Here is a 15692-nt window from a genome sequence, read left to right as displayed (position 1 = left end):
TCACTCCTGAGTGACATGGAGGGCTCTGAGGGAGGGGCAGGTAATGAGTATTAAGGAGGTGCTGGGAGAGCTGAAACCTCAGTGGCTGTCCAGCCAGGCTCCTCTAATGGATCATGAAGGAGGATCATGAGGAGGATCACGAAGCATCTAACACACCCCTAAAGGCTGCTGTGATGACTCAGGTGTCTTGCTGCCAGCAACTGACTGACTTCTCCCCCGTTCTCCTTGCAGCTAATTCATGATTTTTGCTCCCTTTCTGCTTCTGCATACTGCTTTTTCTCTGAACATCTTCACTTGTATGTCTTCTGCCATCAGCAGTTCTATATCACTGGGCCTCCAGAACTCTGGGGTCAGGCTACCTTGCAGGCTGTTTATCTCTGACTCAGCATCCCATCTGCTAATGGCCAGGGTGGAGGGATCACATGGAATAAGCATGGTAACCTGTGCTGAAGGTGGTGCTGCAAGCCCTAGAGTCGGGGGGTGGGGGGGCATTTCCCTCCCCTTTGGGGGGCCTGCAGAAGGAATGGCAGGGAGGGGACCAGAGAGAGTTGGGCCCTTTGGAGTGGAGTGAGCCTGACCAAACTTAGGAAGGAACATGGGAGTTGTACATAATTCTTTACTTTCCACTTTTTCCTTAATCCATTGCAATGTGGCTTTTGCCTCTGTAATTTCTTAGATTATGCCTTGGCACAAAAGGCAAGGAAGTGGAGACAGCTCTTTCAAGAAATTGGATTGTGAATGGGTGGAGAGGTGATAGATAGCTGGAGAGGAATGTGGAGTACAGAGAGGGTTTTTTGTTGTTTTTTAATATACTAGCATGAACTTGATCATGTTTATAGGCTGATGGAGGAAACCAGTAAGGAAGGAGATTAAAGATGCTTGAGATTGTGGATATTCACAGCATGAGGTTCCTGAGGGGATTCAGAAGCATGGAGGTAGGGCCTCCCAAAGGGGAGGGGAGGAGTTGAGGGTAGGTGTGTATGTAGACGGGTATGGAGGGGAAGGTTGGACATCAGGAAGTTCAGAAAGTGTCTATCTCGAAGCAGGAGTCCAGTTTTGCAACTGAGAGTGGGATGAGGAAGCTGGTGGGAAGGAACTGTGAGGTAGTTGTTGCAATAGGGAGAGGTGACTAGGAAGGTACAGGAAGATGACCAGGCAGGACTAAAAGCCTGGTTTGGACTGGTGACCATGAATTTGTGGCATCATAGTCAGGGTGTGTGAGCTCCAACAGCACCAGAAAAAGCACTGTTGCACACTTCCAGACTGAGGTTAAGATGGGCAGAAATGATGGAAGATTACTGAGGAGACTAGCAAGAGAGTACACGTGTGAAGGCTGAAAGCATCCAAACTGAGTTGGGAGGAAAGTGAAGAGAAAAAGGGGCCGGTGGCTAGGAGGTTCCCATGAAGATGGCTGGGGTGGGGTAAGATGAAGTACTCTAAAAGAATGGGAACATTGTAGCTGTATTAGTTCCTTAGGGCTGCCATAACAAAGTACCACAAACTGGGTGGCTTAGAACAGCAGAATTTAATGTCCCACAGTTCTAGAAGCTAGAAGTCCAAAATCAAGGTGTTGGCAGGGACATTCTCTTTCTGAAACTTGCAGGGAAATACTTTCTTGCCTTTTCTTAGCTTCTGGTGGTTTGCCAGCAATCTTTGGCATTCTTGGCTTATAGATGCATCCCTCCAACGCTCTGTCTTCATGCCATCTCTTTGTGTGTATCTCTGTATCTAGATTTCTTTATATAAGGACATCAGTTATATTGGATTACAGGCCACCCTGTGACCTCATTTTGACTTGATTACCTCTGTAAAAACCCTATTTCCAAATAAGGCTACATTCTGAGGTACTGGGGATTGGGATTTCAATATGTCTTTTTTAGGAGGCTGGGTGGGGAGAGGACACAGTGCAGCCGATAACAATAGCTAAAGGATTGGAAGGAGTAGTTAGTGGGTTTGAGAGTTTAGGAGCTGATAGGATTTGTTTGTGGGCATGAGAGTGGATAGCTGGGGTGCCAGGAGTCACTGAAGATGAAGTTGGTGAGTTAAAAGGCAGGGGAGGGCGGAGGATAGGGGTGAGGGAGCATCCAGGTGGGCAGTGGACAGATCCAGGATGGATGTGTTGAGCATTCTCACTATCTGCCTTAGAGGTGGCATATATAAGCTACTTCATGTTTGTACCCTTGAAAGGGGGACTTAACAACACAATATGCCTGGAGGAGTTACATGCCATCCACATCCAAGCAGGCACCAAGTCTTACCAGTTTTACCTCCTAGGTCTGTCTCCAGCCCCACAGCCTGTGTTGCTTTGAACCCTGCATTATCTTGCAAGTCTCTTTTCTGGTCTCCCTGCTTCACTCCCCTTCAAGCTCTCCTCCAAACCAAGCCATTGGCTGTTCCCTTTGTTTAGAATGTTCTTCCCCTAGATAATTACATGGTTATCCCCTACCCACCTTTAAGTCTTTGCTCAAGTGTCACCTTGATGAGGCCTACTCTGGCCACTCCATTTAGAATTGCAGCCCAGCACTTTTGATCTCCCTTACCCTGCCTTTTTTTCCCCCATGTTTTTTTTTTTTAGCCTCAATATTATTTATTCATTAAATTAACATTTTTGCTTATTGTCTCCTTCTGATGAATATGTAAGCTCCAAAAGGGCAGGGATCTTTGTTTTGAATGTAACCCGAGGATCTTGAATGTCACTTTGGCACATAGTAGGTGCTCAATAAATATTTAATGAGTAAATGAATGCGTATTGAGCCTCCAAGTGTGTGGCCACACCCAGATCTGACCCTGTCATTCCTTTGCTCCCTTAGCCTCTATGCCCAGATTAGAGAACAAAATCTAAGTTCACCAGGTGGACTTAAAGGACCCCTTGCTCGGCTGCTGCCCATGACTCAGTCCGTCTTTGGCCTGGTCCCCTTGCGTCTTGGGCTCTGACCATACTAATGCCTTACCCTTCCCAAGCACTGTATTTTCTGCCTCTGAGCCTTTGCTCTTGCCATTCTATCTGCTTGGAACTCATCAAGTGTTCAAAGGATACCAGTGCTAGCCTCTGAACACTCTCTTAGGGCCTATCTCCCCACTCCCTACTATTTGTCTGGACCAGTTCCCACATTGGTCCTTGCACTGGGAAAGGTCATGTTAGGGCTACATGCACTTTCGGATGTGGCCACAAGGTGGCAGCATTCGCAAAGGAATAGCCCATCTCTTCCCTTTGCAGGATCTGTGCACAGGGCTCCAGCAGTTCCAAGACACAGAGAAAATACAGTCTAAGCTTGAAATTCGGCCCTCAGTGGGCTCAGTGACCTCTCATTTATTCAACAAACAGCCAATGATCATCCACAATGTAACACATATGGTCACTGGGTGTGGAACCTCCAACCCCATGAGGGCTATAGCCACATATACAGGCAGAGCTTCAAAGAAGAGGTGATGCCTGTGTAGAATCTTGAAGAATAATTGGCTAGGAGAGAAGTGGGAAAGACGTTCCAGGTGAAGGGAAGGCACAAGCCAAGGCATGGAGGTAAGAAGCAGTGTAGGGATGATCACTGGAGCACGACGTTCAAGGCAAGGAGTGTGAGGGATAAGGTTCAGAGGTGAGTGGGGGCCAGACCAGAAGGCCTGCACGCCCGGCCAGGGAGCTTGGGCTTTATCTTCAGGGTGATGGAGAGCCACTGAAGGTGCCAAAGAGGGAGTGACATGAAATACCAAAGTGTGTTTTAGAGAGCGAACTAGCTGCTACAGTGTGGGGAGTGGAGTGGGGGTACAGGACAGGAAGAGCAGTGAGGCGGCTGCCACAGGGATCCAGGGGGAGATGGTGAGGCCAAAATTATGACCAGAGCAGGCCCTGGAGATGTTCCCCTCAGGCCACAAGGGCATCCAGTGCCTGACACTTTGAAAGGGTCCTTGGCCCTGGGTGCTCTCTCCACCATCGTGTGCGGCACCTCAGCTCCTTTGTTCCTGCGGCTCCTTTTGGCTCTATCCTAGCTCCTGATTGTTCTGGCTGGAATCAGAGTCTCTGTCAGTTTCCATATGGAGACCACAGTGTCTTCGCTTCCTCTCTGTTGGTAGATTTGTCAACTTTCAGCTCAGCCTACACCTCAGCCTCTCTCAGTGTGACCCTTTCATAAACCCCCAAATAAAAATGTGTCTGAGGGGTCCCCTTCGCCAGGGAGCGAGGGTGAGCGTCACTCACTCCCTATCATCTCCCGCCACCCTTACCAGAGGTTGTGTGCGTGTGCACCGTTGGCAGGACTGATGCTGAGGCGAGGGCACTGCCAGCAGTTGAGGGGCATGGCCTGAGCATAGGCCTAGAGGGAGGAAAATTCAAGGGGTGTTTAGGGAGCAGGGGAGAGCATTGTTAGCTGAGTCTGGCAGGGACAGGTCAGGGCCTGCAAGGCCAGGCCTGGAGCCATAACTGTGTGCTGCAAGCAGGGGGCACCATAACCAGGTTTTGAGCAGGGATCGGAAGAGTCACCTTCACTCAGTCTCATGAATATGCACAGAAACCTGTTGAATTATGCAGACAGAAAGGATGTAAATGTGTATGCAAATTTGGCGCTGCCCTCCCTGTTGCTGTGGAAACCAGAGAATAGCAAGGGAGGGGGACAACACCCTGGGAGATGAGGTTGGAGAGACTGAGGCCAGGAAACTCCTCTGTCGCCTGCTTTTCCCACTCCTGATGTTTTGATCTCCCTCTGCCTTGCCCTCTCTTATCTCTCTGCCTCTCTTGATCTTGCTGTCACTGTCTCTCTCTCTCCCCCCCTTCTCTCCCTCTCCCTCCCAGCTATTTTTGTCTCTCAGTCTCTGAGTTTCACTGTCTGCTTCTGTCTCCATACCATTGCCATACCACTGTTGCTCTGTGACTGAGACACTGCTTCTCTCTGACTTCTCTCTCCCTATCTCTGTCCCTGCGTCTTTAATGGCATGACTCTCCCTCCTTCTGCATCTTCCTGTCTCTGTGTCTCTGACTCTAATTTCTTTCTCTGTATCTCTGTTTTTGCGTTGACTGTGTCTTTGACAGTTTCTATTTCTTGGTCTCTTTCCCAGGCTGTCTCTTTTCTCTTTTGCTCTGATTCTGTCTTCTGGACTTTTGTCCCAACGCTTGTCTCTATCTGATGGGAAGGACAAGAAGCTGCACATCTGTCCTTGCCTGATGGGATGCTCTATCCCTGGCCCAGCTGCCCACATGCTCAAAGATTCCTAGGCGCCCTCCCCACATAAAATCCTATTTCGGGTCTGGCCCCTGTCATGGGTGTTGACATAGGAGCCTGATGACAGGCCCAGGCTGGCTGCCAGGACACCAGAATTCTTGTCCCAGCCTCTGCCTGCTGTGTGACTCTGCCCAGTGTTTCTCCCTCTCTGCGTGAAGCTGGTGGGCACCTTGAGGCAATGATGTCTTGGGAATAGGGAAGGGAGGGAGGATTCCTAATGGCTCACCCATCTGGCCCTTTGCCTAAGAGCTGACGTGAGGGGTCTGGCTGGGGCCCAGGTGTGGGAGCGTCTGGGGCTAGTTGAGACCAATCCTGGCCCCCAGAGAAGACTCTTTGCTGAGCTACAAAGTTGAGAAGGGGCCTTTCCATACTCTATCGATGTTCCTGCCAGCTACAGACATTCAATTGGCCAGTCAATTCCTTTTTTGGGGTCCTGTGTTTGCCCCTCCTTCATTTTGTTCACATTTGATGAGCACCTATTCTAAACCATGCCCTCTGCCTTCACAGGTCCACAGTTACACAGAAATGACATCTGGATTTCTTGTGTCCTCCCCGCCCCCACCACCAAGAAGGAGCTTTTTGGTCCAAGTGAAGGACAGACTCTTTAACCCCCTGCTGTTTCCTATCCCGGGCTGGCCTCAGTTTGGGAGTGTAAAGCTTATGCAGCTGCCAAAGTCATGAATCAAGGTTGAGAGACAGAGGCATAGAGACAGAGACAGCAAGAGACAGAGACAAGAGAAACTAGATCTATGGAGGCTTCCATACAAATTTGGGATGGGGTATGGGAGGCTCAGAGCAGGACTTGGGGTGAGGGTGGGCCAGAGTATTTTGAGGGCAGGTAAGCCACCCTATGTGGAGGTAGAGGGATTCCCCTTTCAGTTCTGGGCTCTGGGCAGGTTGCCTTACCTCCAGGAAGGCAGCAGTTATAGGGGATCTGGCCTGAACCCAGGTGTGGGGGCAGTTGGAGCAGTCAGGGCAAGTCCCCCTGCCTCCAAGAGGCTGCCAGGCTGAACCCCCAGCTCTCCTGCCCAGCCAGGAAGGGCTATAGACATGAGTACTCTCCCCACCAACTGTGATTCACCCATGTTCAGGCCCAGGCGTGATCCTGTTGCCAGGAATGCCATGTTTGAATTAAAAACCCCCTTGGACGCCCCCACTCCACCCCACCCCACCTGGCTAGTTGTGCCAGAGGGTTGGATCACGGTCGAGCAGGGCTGTCTAGGGGACTGCAGGGAGAGCAAATGGGAGAGCAAAAGAGACCAGGAGAGAGACAGTCAGAGACTGAGAGACAGAGGATGGTGTGAACAGAGGGACAGGGAGAAAGTCTGTGACACAGAAGGAGACAGAGACGTGGATCACTGGGAGAAAGCCAAAGCCAGCGTATGAAGGAGGCCTTAGTACCCAGGAGGCCTAGTGGTGAGCACTTGACTGGATTATCTAATTTAATCTAATCTTCATGGCAGTCCTAGGAAATAGGCACTATTATGATCCCATTTTACTCCTGAGGTAATTGAGGCCCATTTTACTTCTGAGTTAATTGAGGCATTAAGTCACTTGCCTGAGGCCACAAAGCCACTAAGTGGTGGAGCAGGTATTTGAACCCCTCAGTTCAAATACCAGGGAGAGAAGAGCCAGGGAGAGAGACGAAGGTGGGGACAGACTCCCACAGCAGTACTCGGAGAATCTGGGAATCCTGAAATCTTCTGGCAGCTGTGCAGGGGGAGGGCCTTCCCATCAGGCCAACAGAAGTGCAGCTTCTGGTTCTTTCTGTCTGAGACAAGGACTGGGGCAGACAGACATCAGAGGAAGGAGAGAGATGGAAGGGGACTCCAGGCCATGGAATTTACCTGATCTTCCCCCTTCCTGCCTCCTTGGTGTGCAGCTGTCCTGCTCCTGCCCCCGCCACCCCCGCTTCAGATCCAACACCTTGCTCCAGTGGGACCCAGGCTCTGAGACCTGTTCTTTCTTTCTTTCTTTCTTTCTTTCTTTCTTTCTTTCTTTTTTTTTTTTTTGAGACAGAGTCTCGCTCTGTGGTCCGGGCTAGAGTGCCATGGCGTCAGCCTAGCTCACAGCAACCTCAAACTCCTGGGCTCAAGTGATCCTCCTGCCTCAGCCTCCCGAGTAGCTGGGACTACAGGCATGTGCCACCATGCCTGGCTAATTTTTTCTATATATATTTTAGTTGTCCATATAATTTCTTTCTATATATTTTTTTTTTTTTTAGTAGAGATGGGGTCTTGCTCAGGCTGGTCTCGAATTCCTGACCTTGAGTGATCCTCCTGCCTCAGCCTCCCAGAGTGCTAGGATCACAGGCGTGAGCCACCACGCCCAGCCGAGACCTGTTCTTTCTTCTCCACATATTTACTGAGCACCTGCTACTTGAGGGGCACTCCTGCCCCACACCTACCTCTCTTTTCTGTTTCACTATTGAGAAATTCTTCTCATTGTCTAACTTCAACATCCTAGGACAGGTTCTGCAAAAAGGGATTAAAACTAGAATTTGGGACCCTTCGACGTGGAGAAGTTAGCCTAGTACAGACTGAGTTTTTCTGAGCACAGAGAAGAGGTCCCTGAGTGGGTGGCTTTGGGTGCTTTCTGGTTGGAGGCCCCTTCTAGTTGGTTTGGGGAGGAGGGCCAGTGGCCCAGCTGGTGGGGGCCGGGAGAGCTAAGCTGTCAGCAGCAGGGAGGATCGGGGTGAGAGGAAAACCAGGAGCTATCCTGGGGGAGCCGGGGAGTTGGCGTTATGGTTTCTAATGTCTTAGCTCTGGTTTCAATTACCCCTGGGGTCCCCAGGGTTCCCTGTCCAGTGCATGCTCCTGAGCTTGAGGAAGGCTCAGGACCCTCCTGGGAAGATCAGAAACCAGGGTCTCAGGGATGGAAGTTTTGGGGCCTGGGAGGAGCTTTTTCATTCTTCTGCCCATGTGCCTGGCTGAGAGGGGCCCCCAGCCCAAGCAGGGCTCCAAGGAATAGCAGAGAGGCTGGGGGAGGAAGGGTCCCCACTGCTGACAGGTCCCTCTGGAGGGCTCTACAGCTCCAGCTTAGCCCCAGCTTGGTCCCACTGGCCCCATCCCACTCATGGTCCTGGGCTCTTTCTTGCCCTCACCAGGCTCCTTTTTGGCCTCATGACAACCCTGACTCCTGGCTCCCCTTCTACCTCGGAGGCCACCACACTTTCCCTGTCTCCTGGGGGCCCTCATCTTTCCTCTCTGTCTTTTAATCAGGGTTCCCGGGGTTTCAGCTTCAATTCTCCTCTCCCCTCCCTCTCTTATCACATCTCCTCCCTGCTCTCTGACCCGTCTGTCCTCCCCTAGCCCTGTCATGATGCCCAGGTCAGTCTGGGACTTTGATGAATGCCCAATCCTCCAGCCCGTGCTGGGCACACAGGGCACTGGGGACTGGTGAACAGGGACTGCACACCTCCAGCCAGCTCATCCTTGCTCAACTGTTTGAGGACTTCTCTGCCTTCTTTGTTCTTGTCCCTGCCTAGCCATCATCCCACAGATCCTTCAACTGCACATGTCAAGCCCCTCCTCTCTCCCCATTTCAGTGAGTGGCGCTATCATCTCCCACTCAAGCCGAAAACCTGGGAGTCATCTCTGCTTTTGTACACAATGTTCCCTCTGGGCCTGGCACACAGTAGGTGCTAATAAATGTTTGTTGAACTGACTTTGATTCAATTTTCTCTCTTGGACTCTCCCTCTGCCTCTGTCTGTTTCCTTAGGACTTGGTGTCCCCAGCATTCAGTCTCCAAATCTCTGACTTTTCTGTCTTCCCAATCAGCACAGTTGAGTTTCTGGGGGAAGTTGGGGCCTTTTGTCTTCCCTCTCCCCTCCCCGGGGAATAACAGGCTGGCTGGGAATGGAGCCATGGATGGTGAAGGTAGGGAACCAATCCTGAGGGGCACGTAGCCCTCAATTCTTCTTGGAAATCCCAGCCCTGTTATCAGAGAGGCAGCTCTGCAGCAGCAGGGATCAAGGCCAGACTCTGGGCTGGCCCTGAAAGGGGACAGTCTTTTGAGGATAGATGCCTCCTCCCATGAAGAATGGGGAGGGGGTGGGATCAGAGCCTGCTGGGGTGGAGAGGCAGGAAGGGGCTTTGTGCTTCTGAGCAGGAAATTAATGTCATGCAAATGTTTGCAAAATGAGAAATTAATCTGTGATTTTGTAAGTTTATGTCCCTGCTTCTGCCCTCAAACACACATAGTCTCCTGATCCTGAGTCTCCCTGTCCCTCTCCCCGACTCTCTCCACCCTCTCTGCCCCCTCTCGCCTCACCTACTTCTCTTTCCAAACTTAGCCCAGACCCCAGAATCACCCAGGGGGAAGGTCCTTGGGACAGCAGACCCAGGACTAAGTGTCCAGAGAGCCTATTCATTGTGTATAAGGTGACATGGGGATTCTTCCAGGGGTCATAGTAGCAGATGGAGAAGACGAATCTGAGTGCCCATCTCCTCCTCCCCCAAGGCCCCGTTCTCTCTCTCCAGCCCATGGCCTTGCCCCAGATCAGGCTGGAAGTCTCTCTTCTATGGGTCACTGCAAATACCTCCTTCCTGGCTGCCCCGCCTCAAGCCTCAGCCATCCTCACCACCCTCTCTACCCAGCAGCCTCGATGATCTCGCTAAAAGTCAAACGTGGTTATATTCCTCAGCTACTTGATGCCCTTCCAGGCCTCCACAGCCTTGGCACCAAAGGCATTTCAGGATGTGGTCTCTGAGCTACTTCGGCTGCCTCAGCCTGCCTTCCGGGTCTCTGCTTAATCCTTCCTGGTTACTAAACCCCTTTTCCATCCCTCAAGACTGCAACTCATTCATCTAGGCTCCCTCCCCTGTGCCCTGGATCTTGAGTTTATGTCTCACAGGTCAGGGTTGTCCTACTTGCTTGCTTGCATCATTCATTCATTCAACATTTATTTAAGTCTGTTTGAAATGTGAAGAGCACCTGTTCTAAGCCAGACTCTGGCTCCTCCTGGAGACGGAGGCCACAGGGCCGCCCGCATGAAGCTCACAGGCACCACACAAGTAACTAGATAATTAAACACCACACTAAACTACTATAAGGAAAAAGAGTATGGCGCTATGAGAGAGGACAAAGGAACTTAGTCTAGGCCTCTCTTAGGTGGCATTTAGGCTGTCACCTCTTGCCTGAAGGGGCTATGGAGTTTTGCATAGACAAACTATACACTTAACTATTTTGTTTGGTTTCCACCTTCCCCGATTAGAATGTGAGCCCCATGAAGGCAGGGGATTTTTAAACTTCTTGAGGCAAAAAGTAAACATTAAAGTGCACAATTTTGACACATGTACAATTGGTGCTCTGAATCTATGGGTTCTGTATCCTAAGGATTCAACCAACCACATATAGAAAAAAAAAAAAAATAGTAAAAAATAGCAATATAACAATAAAAGTAATACAAGTAAAAACCAATACAGTATAACGATTTACGTAGCAATTACATTGTATTTAGGAGGATATGCCTAGATTATATGCAAATATTAAGCCATTTTATATAAGGGCCTGAGCATCCTCAGACTTTGGTATTCAAGGGAGGTCCTGGAACCAGTCCCCTGTGGATACCAAGGGATGACTGTATATACACTTGTATCCTTTGCCAAACAATTCTGATTTCTATCACCATAAATTAGTTTTGTCTGTTCTTGAGCTTTAGATAAGTGAAATTATTCATTATATAATATTTTGTGTCTGTTTTTGCCCCTTTGCTCAACATTTAATCTGTGAGATTTATCCATGTTGTTGTGTATAGCTGTAGTTGGTTCTTTTCCATGCTGTACTTGCATCACAATCTGTTTATCTATTTGGGTTGTTTCCAGTTTGATACTATTATGAACAAAGCTGCCATGAACATTCTTGGTGAACATATTTGATTATTTCTCTTGGGTATATATCTAGGAATGGAATTGCTGGGTCACAGGATATATATATGTTCAGCTTAGTATCCTCCAAACAGTGTTCCAAAGGGGTTGTACCAACTTATACGTGCACCAGCCGTGTATGGAGTACAAGTTGCTCTATATCCTTGAAAGGCCAGGGATTTTTGTCTGGGATTCTGCTCTACTTATATCAATGCCTAGCATATAGTAGGTGCTCAAAATATATTTATTGACTGACTTATGAATCAGGGTGCCATCAGCATTCTTGAGATCTTGCTCTGGCTCTGCTGTAACTTGCTATGTGACCCTGGGCAACTGATTCCACTCCTCTGGGCTGTTTCCCTGTCTGCAGCATAAGAGGACCAACAGTAGGGGCTTTGACTTCCAGTGACAGCTGGGTGCTCCGAAAGCTGGACACCTGTTCATTTATTCCACTTGTATTGATTAAGGATGGCACCTACTATGTGCCAGGATGGCAAGGGTGTGATCTGTGACGTGCCACTGACAGCCTCTTTCAGGTCAGCCAGGGCCAAGGGTCGCTGCCCACGTTGTCCCCAGCTCATCCTCCTGGAGCCCGCTCCTCCTCCCTCTGTCCAGCCCTGACCCTGGGAGGAGGGGGTCTGGACTGAAACTGCGGATGGAAAATGTGATTAATAACCAAAAAAACATCCAAGAGGAAGAGACCAGGAAAACAACTTGAGGAAGGCTCCTCGCCCAGGGGAGGGGGGCCATGTCCTGGGCCTCAGGACAGCTCCGGCCACCCTCCCGCCGCCCTTTCTGGGAAGCTGCCACAGGAGTGGGTAATTTTAGCCAAAAGTGAAAAAAAAAAAAAAGCCACCCTAATTATTTATAAAAAAGATGCCCCCCCATGTAAATTATGCTTCCCCTGCAGGCTTCCCCCTACTCTGGTGCTACCCTTCTAGTGGTCCCCTTGCTTGGTCCGGATGAGGGGCCCTTGAGAGAGTGGGCTGGGGGCAGAGAATTTCAACATGAAATGTTTTGTTCATTAAAAGAGAACACAGGGGGAAATTCCCTTTCTGCTGGGGCCTGGGAAGCCCAAGCGACACTCAAAAGCTATTGTGAAAAATCAAGCCTGGGCTGCAGATCAGGGTGGGGGCTATGCTGGGGGAGTATGAAAGATGTTCTCTCCCTTCCTCTCAGACCTCTGACTTTCAGGGGTTTCCTGAGCCTTAATCCTTCCCGCTAGCAGGGATTTCATTCCCAATTACTCAGGTTGCTCTCAAACTTTCTTCTTAGCAAAACAGGAGGAACCGGGATTAGACTGAAGTTAGAACTTCCAATGGAGGAGGAAGAAGGGATATCAAAGAGAGGGAGGGGAGACCTTGGACCTGAATAATTTAGAATTCTGATAGAATATATTGGAACTGGTAGGCAGCAAATCTGAGGGTGGCCTGGGACAGGAATGAAAGATCCTCCCTATGAGAGTGGATTTGAGGGCCCTGGTGAGGAGGGAAGAGATGATAGCTCCAGGAATTGGGGACAATTCCAGGTTGAATACTTAGCTTCCCCCCCCCCCACCTTTAGGGAATCTTTGCCCTTTTCTGGTGCCAGAGGTTGGAAGGGTCAGGGCACACACATAGGCAATAGTCCAGATGATAGGATTCCAGGGGGTCTGCAGAATGGGGGTGTTGTGAGTAGGTCACAGGTGGCTGTCCCAGGATGGTGCTAGGAGCTGTCTCACTTGGGAGGGTTAGTTATCCCTGGGGGGCTGGGCTAGACCCTAAATTGGGGGGCTTTAGGCACCCCCTCCCTTGCTCGGCCTGGGGCTGTGTCGGATCGGGTTTCTCGGCGCCTGGAGCCTCCGCGAGGCCGAGCTGTTCCCGGGCCCCAGCCAAGCCGCCCCGGGCGCTGGCACTGTGTGAGGAAGCAGGAGGGGTGAGGGAAGCGAGGGCGGGGGCTGTGAGGGCCTTTACGTAACTGCCTCCTGGAGCCCGCCCCGACCCGCCAAACCCCAGTGTGATTGAGAGCGTGTGTGACTCTGTGTGCCTGTGTGACACTCAGTGTGACTGAGTATATGGCTATGTGTGTGACCGTGTCTACGTGTGGGTATGGTGTGCAAGTGTGATTTGGGGACTCAGTCCCATCCTTTTGGGACCTCTGGTTCCTAGACCAAGCAGAGGACCCTGACTCCCAGTGTGCCATAGTGAAGTTGAATATAAACGTTTTACTCTTTGAGACTGGGTATGGGAGTTTATGTGACTGTGTGTTTGGCACTTGTGAGACAGAAAGCCCGTGTGTGAGAGTGTTTGTAACTTTGAGTCGCCAAGTGTGTGACCTATGGAGGAACTTTTTGATGGTATAGCAGGTTAGAAACCAGCACCATTTCCTGAAGGAGCAGCAGAAAGGGTAGGGTAGACCATAGGAGGTAGGGAGGGGGCTCTCCTACCTTGGGGACATGTCAGTAGAAATGGAGAAGGGTCCTTTTTTTTTTTTTTTTTTTTTTGAGACAAAGTCTCGCTCTGTTGCCCAGGCTAGAGTGCTGTGGCGTCAGCCTAGCTCACAGCAACCCAGACTCCTGGGCTCAAGCAATCCTCCTGCCTCAGCCTCCCGAGTAGCTGGGACTACAGGCATGTGCCACCATGCCCGGCTAATTTTTTCTATATATATTTTTAGTTGTCCAGCTAATTTCTTTCTATTTTTAGTAGAGACGGGGTCTCGCTCTGGCTCAGGCTGGTCTTGAACTCCTGACCTTGAGCGATCCTCCCGCCTCGGCCTCCCAGAGTACTAGGATTATAGACATGAGTCACTGTGCCCGGCCTGGAGAGGGGTCCTTGCTGCTCAAAGGCTTGGAATGGCACAGTTGATTCCTGGGGGTGGGGGGTGGGGGTGACAGGTGGTCCAAGTTTAGGTTACCTGCTAGGGTGGAGGGTGGAGCCAGAAGTCCTGGCCACAGAGCCCCCTTTCATGGTGAGTGTAAAACTCTAGGAACTCAACTCACTACTAACTTGGAACTAACCCATGAACACACATGTACATAGAGGAAAGTAAAACTTAACCAAAATCAATCCAGGGGGAGATGGGTTGGAGGACCTGTGAAAACCCACCTAATGAGTACAATGAACAGTTTTTGGGTGATGGGCACTCTTATAACCATGACTCAAGCATTATAACAGCAATTCATGTAACCAAAATTATTTGTACCCCGTAATACTTTGAAATTAAAAAAAAAAAAAAGAAAAAATTCCAGGAACTCAAAGTCAAGGAGAACTCCCCCCAATTTCCCAATGCCTCTCAGGGTTACCAAATCTGGAATCCCCATCACTTGCAGGGCACAAGAGCTCCGGCCTGGTGGCGGTACTTCAAGCCAGTCCCTCATGGGAGAGGCAGATGGTGAAGATGGGGGAGGCAGTGAATGTGCTGAAGTGGGGTTGGGGCGAGCGTGTCAGTGAAGTGAGGTTTGGCTTAAGACTAAGCGCGCGGTGACAGAGAAGGGGCTAGCGCAGAGCTGGGGAGGCCGGGGATGGGGGCGCCTAATAAAACTGGAGAGGAGACAGACAGGGCCAGTTCCCGAAGGGCTTTGAAGCCTGGCCTCAGAAGCCTAGCTTTGCCCCCAAGGCGGTGGGGAGACACGGGGGGGTTCGACAGGGAGGCTTAGGAAGCTCGGAGGCCAGTGTGCAGATAGGGCATTGGAGGCGGCAGGAGCGGAAACCCACGAGTAGTCTGTTGCCCCAGCGCGGGTGGGAGGAAAATCGGCTCTGAGCCAGGAGGCGGCGGTATGGAGAGGGGGCAGCACCCGGGTTGTTCGGTAGGTTGCGGAGGCCTCAGCGCGGAGCGGGAGCCGCAGCCTAAGGGGGAAACGCACGTCCCGCATCGCCCGCCAGGTGTCGCTTCGGCCCCGGGGAAGCGCTCGAGGCCGCTGGATCCCGCGCCAAGGAGGAGCAGCTGACAGACAGACGCCGGGACAGAGTCCGACGTGCGCCTCTGGTCCTCCCTCATCCTCCGTCACACGGACATGTTCGATTCCCTGACCCCCGACGCCCAGTGCAGAAGCTGCCCTGACACCCACGGACTGCGGCACTGCCGACGGCAGCCTCCGCGTCCGCCGGTGGCGAGGGGACATCGGCCCGGGGCGGAATTCCTGACTGCTCCCAACCTGGCTCCCGAAGGCTGAGGCAGGGATACCGGGGGCATCCGGAGGTCAAGTCAATTCATGAATGACCTGCGGATCTCGACGCCCGTCCGCCCCTTCCCAGCCGAGTGTGACCTCAGGCCCTTCAGCCCCTCGAGGAGACCAGCAGCCCCTTGAGCACTGAACCTCGCCCAGGCCTAGCTTCGTGGAAGGTGGGAGGAGCAACTGCTGTCCCCCCACAGATTCCGTCGCACCGCCCCCTTCCTTCCCCGCGTCCACCCTCTAATCTCCGTCCGCAGCCCGGGGACCTGCAGGCTGCGGGGCCCCGGTGAGGCCGGGTAGTGGGTGGATGTGCGCTGGGCCTCAGCTGGGTGCAGCTATTTCGTTGTGTGTCCTTAAGCCCGAGCTGGCCCTCCCTGAGCTTCAGCCCCGGCTGACCCCTGCCAGTTGTACGGAGGGGATTCTGTGGCCAAGGAAGTGAAAGTGAAAAGCCCGGGCTGTGGCGG

Source organism: Eulemur rufifrons, chromosome 7, assembly GCF_041146395.1.
Source record: "Eulemur rufifrons isolate Redbay chromosome 7, OSU_ERuf_1, whole genome shotgun sequence".
In the NCBI taxonomy this organism is placed as follows: domain Eukaryota; kingdom Metazoa; phylum Chordata; class Mammalia; order Primates; family Lemuridae; genus Eulemur; species Eulemur rufifrons.
Note: the sequence above shows the minus strand (reverse complement) of the source record.